At 35.5% G+C, this 12,013-nt stretch overlaps 1 long non-coding RNA gene across 1 annotated transcript; it reads left to right on the plus strand.

The window, feature by feature from the left end:
• Positions 1-2,113: 2,113 nt before the first annotated feature.
• On the plus strand, positions 2,114-11,663 carry LOC110350807 (uncharacterized). The gene is made up of 3 exons (XR_002397694.2): positions 2,114-2,205; positions 2,348-2,465; positions 11,569-11,663. It is a non-coding gene; the product is annotated as an uncharacterized LOC110350807 (long non-coding RNA).
• Positions 11,664-12,013: the final 350 nt, after the last annotated feature.

The raw sequence follows: 12,013 nt of genomic DNA on the forward strand, positions 1-12,013 counted from the left end.
TAAGTTCAAGTTAATAGTCTTAACTACCATTTAATTTATATTTAAGGCTTTAAGTTTTTGTGTTCAATTTGATAGTACAAAAAATCGAAGTATAAAAGTAGTACAAACAATTCAAGATGCTCATATATATGTGGTATATTTACTCAACAGTGAAATATAACTTTAACCCTTCTCCAAATATGAAGTCTAATAGTTGACATCACAATATACACACCTACTCTTTTATTTTAAAAGTCTAAGATTTTGCTTGCTAACTTTGGATAATTATGGCATTTAGTATAACAAAGTTAACTAGACCAATGGAATAACATAGAGTAATTGCTCTGTTCACATCAACCTATTGTCCTTTAGAAGACAGATTCTTCAGATTAGGGAAATTTAGAAATCTACAGAGTATTGTTTGTTTTGGTTTCTGCACTTGAAATTGGGTTTTACCTCTCATACTTTATTACTTTTTAGCAGGGCCAGCTTCATGGATGTAGGATCTCTACATAGAGCAAGCACTTAGTTTAATGTTTGACTGTCATTGTCTTAAAATGACATCATAATTTTCAAACAATGTAAGTGATATTTTCATTTTTTATTGGGCTCTCAAAATTATGTGCCTAGCTCTTCTGCTTCATAATATCTAAGTGTGACATTTAAGGTTTCTTTCAATGTTCGTTAGCAGTGTTAGCACAGTAATTTGGTGTGCCCATACCTTATTGATGTATTTTATTATATATATAATTTTTCATTATTTATATAATATATAAATGTTCATTATTTAAATAATACATATGTATAAATTGTCAACAACTGGACTACAGAGAAGAATGAAGATGTCCCCACAAGATTCCAAATTCAGTCTCTCAGTGTCATAACATACATTACACGTTCTCTATGAATAGATAACAATTTTATATGAATTCATTTATGTACAAACACATTCACCTATTATTCCAGATGCAAGGAGATTGAAACTACATCTAAAAATAAGGACGTATCTGGTATTTTATATAATGAAAAACAACAGAATTATTCAATATTTAGTTGACTGTGGTACAGTCAGGCCCAGGTGTGGTGACTTAAAATGGCCCAAAACACCCTATAAAAATATTTCTTAATAACACTTAAAGAAGACTCCTAAAGACATAAAGCATTATTCCTTCCTCCACCTGAATGTGGATACTGGATCCCCCATAGGCTGGATTCAGAAAATAATCAGAAGTAAGCCTAACTTTAGTTTCACATACACTTGTGCCAGACCAAGCTTTGAGATAACAGCTACAGATGAAACCAGCCTAGAAACTGTAAAGGCCACAAGGTGTGACTCAACTGCAGTTATTCTGGAAGCTTCATTTTAAAAATTAAGAAATAAAAGATACTGAGCTATACAGTGGCCATGTGTGTGCTTCAAGGAGAATAATGCCTATCAAGGGGTCTCCCAGGAGTTTTCTGCTGAGGAGCTGGGGCTTGAAGAACAGAGCGTACATATGGACTGCACGGAGGCTGAGCCCACCCACTTGATACCTTTCCTGGCCATTCTTTCTTGCCCTCAACAGCCCTTCCACTGGTTCCCATTTGTTAAGAAGAATACATTTCCCCAAAAAGCACCTACAATATCACAATAACACAACTGTTATTACCATAATCAATATCTATCTCAAAAACCTTTTAAGAATAAATTATCCTATAGGCCAAAGACTTCCTAGTATTTGAGGTTTTAACATTCTGTGTGCTAACTTTAATTTTTCCTTTGAACAAAGATGAAAATCCTTTCTAAAATACATAGTCTTAACTTTATAAATATTATATTTGATAGAAACTATTTTAAACTTTTTATGACCCCTAAGTGTAATTTAGAGCACTGATCAAACATTTTATAATTCAAGCCAAGGTGAAATAAGTTTACTCTTCCATCTGAAACAACTACATTCCCCCACCCCAAGTAATACATGAAATAATTTTTAAGTTGCTGAACCAGTCAAGAAAGTATAGTAAGCCCTGAGAAATAATAAACAGTGAGTCCTATAATTTCCCAGCTTACTGGTGTGAAAACTTTTCAGGGTGTGATGCAATAATGGTGGAATGTAGGTAGATTTCAGTAGTCTCTGTGAGGTAAGATGTGAACCTGAAAGTCTGGAAAGACAGCAATGTCTGGAGAGGAGAATCATAGAAAGAACTCCCCTGTGTTACATAGGGATTTCCAGAAAAACAAAACCAGTAAGTTGTGTGAGTGAGTGTGTGTGTGTGTGTGTGTGAGAGAGAGAGAGAGAGAGAGAGAGAGAGAGGGAATGGTAGGATTATTATAAGGAATTGGCTCATGTGAATATGGAGGCTGAAAAGTCCAAATATATGCACTCAGCAAGCTGGAGACTTGGGAGAGTTATTATGTGATCTGAAATCTACCAGAGTTAACATCCAAGATGAGCAGCTGAAGTCCAAAGGCCAGAAAGCTCCAGTGTCCCAGCTCCAGCACTCAGGTAGGATGAGTTCCCTCTTAGGCTTATTATTTTATTCAGTTCATAAATTGATCCACATTAAGAAGGACAATCTGCTTTAATTGGCCCACTAGCTCAAATGTTAATTTTATCTAGAAACACTCTCCCAGATTAGTGTTTGGCCAAATGTCTGGGCATCCTGTGGACCAGGCAAATTGAATCATAAGGTGAAGCATCATATACCCGTAGAGTATTTGGCAAAATGCTGATCAAAACATTTGCATAAGTAAATTACTTGAGATAAGAAAAAAAGAATCACCCAAATAAATTAGAGGAAACAATAGCCAGCACTTGCATGGAGATGAGAATTGTCTCTTTTTCTATAAGCCACAATAGAAAACTCAGTATTCACAAAGTACTGAACAGAGAACTCAGAAGGATCTTGACTCAGCATTAGGGAATAATTAGCCCTAGATTAAATGTTATTGTATTTTTATCTAACAAACTTAAAGGGAAGATCTGAAGAAACAAACTGTTTCTAACTAATGCAATTATGTGCCAGGACAAAATCAAGAATATTTAATAAAATGCAGAATTATACAGTAACCTAAATGATAAAATTTATAATATCTGGCATTCAACCAAAAATCACCAAGCATGCAAAAAAGCAGGAAAACACATCTCATAATGAATAGAAAAATCAATCAGCTCAAACTGACCCAAAATTTACATAGATGTTGGAATTATCAGAAAAGCTCATTTAAAGTTATTATGACTGTATACTACATATTCAAAAATTTAAGTAAAGGCAGCAAAGCTAACAAGAAAGGCCCAAATTTAGCTTTTTGGAATAAAAATTAAAGTTTTAGGAAGCTAAAACAATACACAATGGCCTAGGAATGTAGCTCAGTGGTACCTTACTGACTTAGCAGGAGTGAGGCCCTGAGTTCCATCCCCAGCACAACACAATATACTCATGATAGAAATAACAGCAGCCCAGACACTGCAGAAGAAAAACTTAGTAAATTTGAAATAATGGCAATAGAAACTATGCATGATACATCGCAGAGACAGAAATGCTGTAATCATTTTTAAAAAGGAACAGAGAGTTAGTGAGCTGCGGCCTACTTCAGGTAGTCCAATATACAGTAATAAAAGTCCCCAAGGATTACAACAGAAAAAAAAAAATTAAACCCACAGGTCCCAGGAGCTCAACAAACCCCAAGCAGAAGAGCAATGATTAAAAACTATACCAAGATACATCATAACAAATCTATTCAAACCAATGATAAAAATAAAATCAATAAAGCACCCAGAGACTGTGGGATGAGAAGTCATATTCACACAGAGGAACAAAGATAAGGATGATAATATATCTCTCATTGGAAATGATGCAAATGAGAAGACAGTGACGCAAAAATCTTTGAAATATTGAAAAATGTTATCTAGATTTCTCTGTCAGTGAAAAATGTCTTCCAAAAAATGAAGATAAAGATGTTTTCCAAGATATAAAAGCACAATTAATTCATTGTCAGCAGACCACATGGCAAGAAATGTTTTAGATGATCATTATCATTATCAACAATCATTATGACAATGTGCTTTGCAAGGCTTATTGAATTAATGATTTTATTTTACTCCTAAACTAGATGGTGGTTTGGTTTTATGTTTCAGTTCATGTGCCAAATTTTATTGTTTTCAGGCTTTTAGTTATCAGTTCTCACAGTTACCACTGTTCTTTTCTTTAATAGAACTGTTTTCTGTCTAATTTTCTAACTTTAATCAGTGGAGTTGGAAATTAGATAAGAAAATTTATTGGACTGTGAACGAATGAAATTGAAATGGACTCATAAGCTGTAAGCCATACTATGGGAAAATATCGGCACAATTATTGGAAGGAAAATGATTATATATCTATTGTCCATATTGTGCTAGTCATTATTTTAAATCCTTCACATGCATTACTTCCTTTTCAGAGCATCAAAATCTGTTTCCAAAAGAAGCATATTAATGAATAAAGAAGCAAAATGTTAACTTGCTTTAAAATACCAGCCTTGAATTCAGATAGTCAACATTTAAGAGCATAACTCTGTTGCTTCCTAGCACTGATCCTGTGAACAGGCTTTGCTTGGGCTCACCTTCTTGCTGGAGGCAACTCCAAAGGCCCATTTCCACAACACCGTGATTAGTGGAAGAACAATACACAAAAAGTATTCAAATAGAACCTAAACCATATGCCTTGAATATTTATTTATCTAATCTTTATAAAAATAAACACAGGAGCAATAAAAGTGATCACTGTACATATCTCCTCACCTTTGTTACTTTGATCGTATTCTACCAAATCGTGAGGTCCAGGAAATAGAAAATTTCAAGCACATGAATCAGGTATCTCAGGGATAAACAGATTGATCAACAACCTCTAATAATCTCCCAAGAATAGCAAATTTCAGTTTCCTTCAGGGAACTCAAAGTTGGTCAAGGAAATCAGAAAGGAAAATTGGTCCCAGCAGCATGATAGATGGGTTAGATTCAGCCTGCCACTCCAAAGTGTGCTGCTAGAATAATCTGCAAGGACAGTGACTTAGCACTGAACCATACATAGCTCAAGTATCACAACCAGCAGTCACACCACTGAAATATCCCCTGTTTAACTCAGATCCTCAAAATGGTGAACGGTGTACTGGTCACTTTTTAAGGCACATTAATTCTGTCAATGTTCACTCAGCATTTTACTGGCAGCAGCCTATGGGACTGTCATTTCTTTCTTTCCTGTTCAGCTATGTATTGAATATTATAGATGCTTTCTTTTTCAAATGACCAATAAATTCCAGCTCCAGTCTTTAAGTCAGAGTAGGAAACCTTTAGTACATATTAGAGACCTAACCCTTTGATATAATTCAGACCTCAAATTAATATTGCTGTCACCACAAAAACTGCTGTTCCTGGAGTGATTTATCCTCTGGAATTATTATGACATCCCATTCAGTGCTGCATCTCTGAGTTAAAGAATGAAGAGCAGTGAAATATCTCAGAGTAGATGCCAAACAGCCATCATCTCAAGTGTCCTGGGAGCAGTGCGATGGACGAAAGGTCAGGACAAGTTGTCCAGGCCAAGTTGTCCAGGCCCTCTCCCCACACCACAGTGTTACCTCCCAACCTGAACCTCTTCTGTGACCTCTCTTCTACTTTTCTTTTCCTCTCCTCTTTGTGCCTTTCTCTATCCAGCTGTTTTCACTTCTTTTCTTTTTTTCTCTCCTTTTCTCTTTTGTTCTGTTTCTTTTGCCCTTTTCCCTCTTTTCTTTCCTTCATTCTTTTCACTACTCTATATAATATCAAACTTAAATGTAGATGTTGTGTTTCCTGAATTATGTTTCAGAGTCCTAATCTTTTAAGAATTAGAACAAATGAAAACTTTTGCACTTGTCTCAATAATTAAGCAATTTTCCATGTGACTCTTGATGGTTCTTCCCTGAGTCAATGAGCTTTGAAATAAGAATCAAAAATCAGAAGCTATTTTTTATTCAAGGTCCTCAGAGAATCAATGTTTGACTTAGTCTTAAATGCCATCCTGAAATGTTTTTAGCATCTAGTCTACCATCCTATTTTTTCATCATCTTTTATAAGCTTCTATTTCTAAGGAACCAATTCTTATCTTTAGCTGCAGGTTCCATTTTCTCATTGTTTTTGGAAAAAAAACCCACAACTTATTATTTAAATGTTACTTTTAGAAATGTAAGCTTACTTTAGAATTATCTATGTTTTGATAGCTTCAAAATGCTTCACTTTTCTTCTGAGAAGCTGAAAATGAATCTTAAAGAAAACCTGATATAGCCGGGTGTGGTGTCTCATTCCTGTAGTCCCAGTACTCTGGATGCTGAGGCAGGAGGATCACCACAAGTTCAAGGCCAGCCTGGGCTACATAGTTAGTTCAGGGCCAGCCTGAACTAAAAAGGGAGACACTGCCTCAAACAAACAAACAAACAAACAAAAACTAATATAAAGTCATATAGTTAAATATGTCTTTGATTTTATCAAGAAATCCCATAAAGCCTTTGAAAAATAATTTGTGTATTATATAACAACAAAGGGAATGCTTTGAGGAAAGTATGGAAATACCCAAGGTCTTTACAGAGAAATTGCCAGAATAAAAAGGAGCAAAAGTATAACAGGATTTCAACAACAACCTCAAACAGTAACTAAATAGAAGTAAAGACAAAAAATACTTAGAAACTCAAAGATCAAGTGGAAGAGACTTTAAAAGGTCATGGAGGAATCAGAACAGCCAGCTATTGCTGCAATAACTTTAAATTGGTGGACAAATATATTGTGAAGGTCTCCTCTATTAGAAACCTTCTCCAAGGTGTTAAATGTACAAGAGTTTGCATGCTCTAGTGGGGTGGACAAGAAACAAAAATTAGAAATACAACTTAGAAATAGGAACAGGGTGCAGTGGAAACATTTACAATGAGCTATTAATTTGGATATATAGTAATAACTTCCTGAAGTAGGGGTAAAAAGATGTTTGGGACATAAAAAGAATATAGCTCAAGTATAGAAAAGCAGGTGAGCACAAACGTCTGAAGACATTCAACATATGGAATTTCCCATTAAACATTTGAACTGCACAGCTTTTAATGGGTGAAAAATAAGTTATTTCACTTTTCCTGCCTCCATTTTTTCATCTATATAATGGACCTATCATGAAGATTAAGTGAGATTTCTCAAAAGTGCCTAGGATAGAGTCTCACACAGATTCTGTCATATAACAAGTGTTCGATGTAATTGCACTTCATATGACTTAGTACTCCACAGACAGGAAATACACAATTATTTTATGAAACATAGGGAAAAAATCTGTAATTAATATTAAACTATAATTAGTTACAGGATGCATCTTACTTTAAGAAAAACTAAAATGTGAAGGGAAAAAACTATATAGTTTAGAGTGCATAAAATATGGAAAGTAGCTCATTCCCCCAACCCTTGAGAAAGTCCAAGATCATCATCAATTTTCAAAAGGAATATAAAAATTTAAACAAAGCATACCAGCAGGGTGTCCCTGACTTCAACATTAGTTCTTCATGATACCCATGTATTTGTTTATTTCTTCTTGAGCCAATATTACATTAATCAATCAACAAATAATTATTGAGCCATTATTGCTCTAATATACCAAACAACATATTGATATCTGTATTCTTTCCTTTGGTAATTCCTTTTTCCAATTAATGCCATGCTATCTTTCTGACAGTGAATGGTCACTTGTTCAGTATTTGAAATCCTGTGGAACAAAGATAAAGAACTCTAGGCTAAGTCCTAGAAACCCTGGTAAAAATCATCCACTCACAACCTATTTTATTTGCACAATTGGATGTCATTCCAGCCCTTGTCTGTAGATTTCCTGGACTACTGCTCATCAATATTTAGATGAATTCAAATACCATGCTAACTAGAAACATTCTAGTTAGCATTTTCAAGCAATCTCAACTTTGTCTAGCTGGAGGCTATAAGGTTTATTTTTGAAAAGACACGGCCTGACTTACTGTGATAGACAAAGTGATTTTTTCAAATAAATGAAAAGCACAAAAGAGAAATAGGATTTTTCAAAACTGATTCCCTTAATGCCAATTAAAGCAAATACTGATGGTATTCTTTTAGTTCCAAATAAAGACTATCAAGGGAAAACAAGCTACTGTTCAAAATCAAGTTTGAATTGTTTTCAATTGCTAGAGCGGCAAGTTAAAAGAAAGGTCAGAAGCAAATTTGGAGCTGAACTAAAACTCCTGGTCCAGGGCTGAGGGTATAGTTCAGTAGTAGAGAATTTGCCTGACATATACAAAGCCCTTCATACAAGCTCTAGCATTACAGAAAAAACAATAGTACAGAACTCTCTGTCCAACATGCTAGTAATCACTAAGCCACAGAGGCTTAGCAAGTGCTCTGAAATGTGGCTGGTCTAGACTGAAATATGTCGTAATAGTAAAACGCACACTGTGTTTTGAAATTTTGGTATCAAAAATAAAAATAAAATATACTAGTTTCAGTATAAACTTTTATAATGATTACATGTTGAAGCAAAAATATTTGATATATTTATATCATAAAATACATTGCTGAAATTAATTGCACATGTGCTTTTTACTTTTTAAAAATGTGTCTATCGGAAAATCCTGAATTACATAAAGGCTCATATTTGTAGCTTACATATTTCTATTGGACTGTGGTATGCTAGACACTGCCCCACAGAGACAAGTGCCATTTGTCTTGTGGGTCTCCAGAAGAATGTTGAGAGTTACAGGCTCACATAATCTCACTTCCTAATCATTCTATGTGGAATAATGTATTAAATAGATTCCTAACACTTTTTTGTAGGGGAGAAAGTACTTATGAATTTAACATGCATACAACAATGCATAAGACAGAAACCACTCTAAAGTCTGCCGCATTACCCTCAGGAGGCCTCTTTTGTGTATTTCCAACAAAAACTATCTCCAATGAAAACTTTTCTTTTCCATATATTCATCCATTCTACAAAGTTAGAGGTTTCTGCTACTCTTCTGCTTTTTTACTGGTCCTCTGAAGCATAATCTAGTGTCAACAAAGAAAGTCTCAAGTTGAATTCCTTTCAAAGATGTAAGAAACATCACTTTAAAATATATTAGGTAGTATCTGCCTACTTTAGATTTTGTGAGGTCTTGAAACAATGCAATCTACTCTTAAGTGTTAAGTTTAGAGGCGTCAGTAGTGGTATTTGAGTGTCTTTGCTTGAGGGACTCACCACCCCACAAGGCTCTTAGTCAAATTCCATGAGGAGGCCAAGACAGCATCTCTGGCAACTTCATAACAATCACAGTGCAAGGTACTAAGGTGGAAGGAAAGAAGAAACCCAAGTACCCAGAGTGAGAGTTGGAAATCACAGCCACAGTTAGTTCTCTGTGCTATTTCCCAGGACCCCTACTTTAAACAGCTTTCTGTTGCTGTGAAAAAATACACTTAACAAGAGAGAAAGTTTATTTTGGTTCACTGCTTCAGAGGTTTCAGTCCATGGTCAATTGACTCCATTGCTTTTGGGTCTATGATGAAGCAGAACATCATATCAGGAGCCTATGGCAGAGGAGCTGCTCACCTCATGGTGGATGGAAAACCAAGAAAGGAAGAGGCCCAGGCCTGAATGTCCTCTTCCAAGACATGGCCCCAGTGACCTAACTTCCTCTAACTAGGCCCCACCTCTTAAAGGTTCCACCACTTCCAAACAGAGTTATCAGCTGAGGACCAAGTTAAAACACACACACCTTAGGAATACTTCCAAACCATGGCACATGGCTTGAGCCAGAGATCTGGGCCTGGGTCCTGTCTGCACATCAGCTTCATTTGCAGAGATTTTAAAACATACGAATCCCCAAAGCCCTACCTGAAGGAATCCTAATTTACAAAGTTGTTCTGCCTGTGGGCCCAAAACATGAATAATTTTTAAAACTTTCTCAAAAAACGCTAATACACAACTTAGTTTAAGGACCAGTAAATCAAAACACTAGTATTCAATTTAAGCTTGCATCAGTGTGGCCTGGAAGGCTTGCAAAAACACAAATCACTGGGCTGGCACATGAGTCAGAAGGCACATGAGTCAGAAGGTCTGAGGGCACATGAGCCCTCAGACAACTTCTCAGGTGAAGCTGATGCTCCTGGCCTGAAGAACATATTTTGAGGGCCTCTCAGCTGGAGGAATCCATAGTCCTTTCCTGCCTCTCTCATTTAATCCTCCCACTGAGAGAAGGAGAGACAGAGCCAGAGGAAAATCTGAGCATGTTTAACAGAGCAACTTTCTCTTTTCAGATGTCTGAGCCTAGAGAGAAGATGCCATTTTATCCATCACGAGACTAGCTTATCAGTGCAGACTCTGTCTGCATGTGCTAGTAGATAGCTTCCAGTTTTGTGTTTTGTTTTGTTTAGGGAATCATGATCATAAGTTTAGAGAAAGTACTGGACCACAAAACTAAAGTCAGCTTCTCCAACATGATTAGAATTTTAAAACATATGACATATATTTTAAAATTTTGGTCTCCATCATCTGTCTTCTGGGTCCTCTGTCAGTATTTTCTAAACTCAAGATAGAGGAAAAGTTGAGTGTTATGTATTAGCTCCCTAAAACCCCAACATAATTCTTTCTCTGTCCAAATAGTTTCTCTTCTTGGCTCTTTGAAAGCAGTATAAACAGTTTCACTGACTTAGTAAATAGGACTGTAAAAAACTGAAGTGAAAACATGGCTCATGTTGGATGGGATCAATTCTTTGAGAAGGAAGAAGACAAATAGACATGACATGTCTGCAATAAACAATTGCTAAAATGTGTGGGTGAGCTCAATGGTGCTGTATTCCATGAGCTTTCACCTTACTTATCTCCAGTTTTCTAACACTGCTATAATACAAGAGAAGCTCCCTGGACATTAGCTAGTAAAAGCATCAAATAAAGCAAATATTTATTGAATCATAGTTGTAGTAATAACAATAGGTGTCTTTTTAACCACTTGCTATGTGCCAGGTACTTTCTTGACTACATTCTGCACAATGTCACCACTAAAGAATTTTGCTAAATAGGTATTACGTGGTAAGGAAACTGCAGCATAGCTAGTTAGGCTAAAACTTGGTGAAAATAAGTAGAGGTGGAATTTCCATTCTGGTCTGTCTGGGTAGAAAGTTGATGCTCTTTCTATTAACCTGTGTATTCATACTTCTAGAAAAATATCCAGTATAAAAGTGACAAAAGATGAAAAGAAACAAAAAATTGTATAGCTCTAACCTCAAAACATTTATAGTCTAGTTGATAACATTATAAGTAAGAAAATTTAAATAACAACACAATATCTAAAATACAGTACCATTTTTTATTCCATGCTGAAAAATATTCCAATAGCAGTGAAGTAACTGGGAGAAACCTAAGCACATAAAGCTTGATGATATAGAATAGTCACTCATAATTTCATCTGCTTCCAAAAGAAAAAAAATTAACTAAGTAGAGACTCTGAGACTGAGATCCATAATTCAAAGCATGCTCTACTTTTCCTCAGTCACTCAGACAACACAAGACAATTGCATTCTTATACATCATTATTAACATGGCTAATCCCTTCTGGTTCCTTTCCAGGTTTCATATTTTGATCAAAGTTAAGGCTCAGTCCAGTTCACTCAGGTCCACACTGCCTGAAAGAAGAATGCTCATCATTTTTGCTGTGATTTTTGCAATGGTTCTGCTTATTTCTCTCTAAGTAAGAACATGATGTATAACAATAAAAAATATTTATTGATAACAATAAAAAATATTAGAGAAGCTTCCATCGTAGGAGAAAAAACACTGAATATGGTACCCACACAGCATTAATACTCAAACAAAATTAAAGTACCTCAGAGAAAGTGAATTGTACAGAATAGCTGGCATCAAATGTAACACAGAGAAGATTAAACTATGGGATAATCATGAGAGAGAATCATCAATAGAGCCCATTCAATCTTATGATTCAGTAAACAGATATAGTGGAGTGTAGCAAAAAGAGAAATGAGTTAAGAGGATCCAAGAGTGAATCCATTTGGTC

Source organism: Heterocephalus glaber, unplaced genomic scaffold, assembly GCF_053883595.1.
Source record: "Heterocephalus glaber isolate CG9 unplaced genomic scaffold, H.glaber_assembly_v1.0 deba00001461, whole genome shotgun sequence".
In the NCBI taxonomy this organism is placed as follows: domain Eukaryota; kingdom Metazoa; phylum Chordata; class Mammalia; order Rodentia; family Bathyergidae; genus Heterocephalus; species Heterocephalus glaber.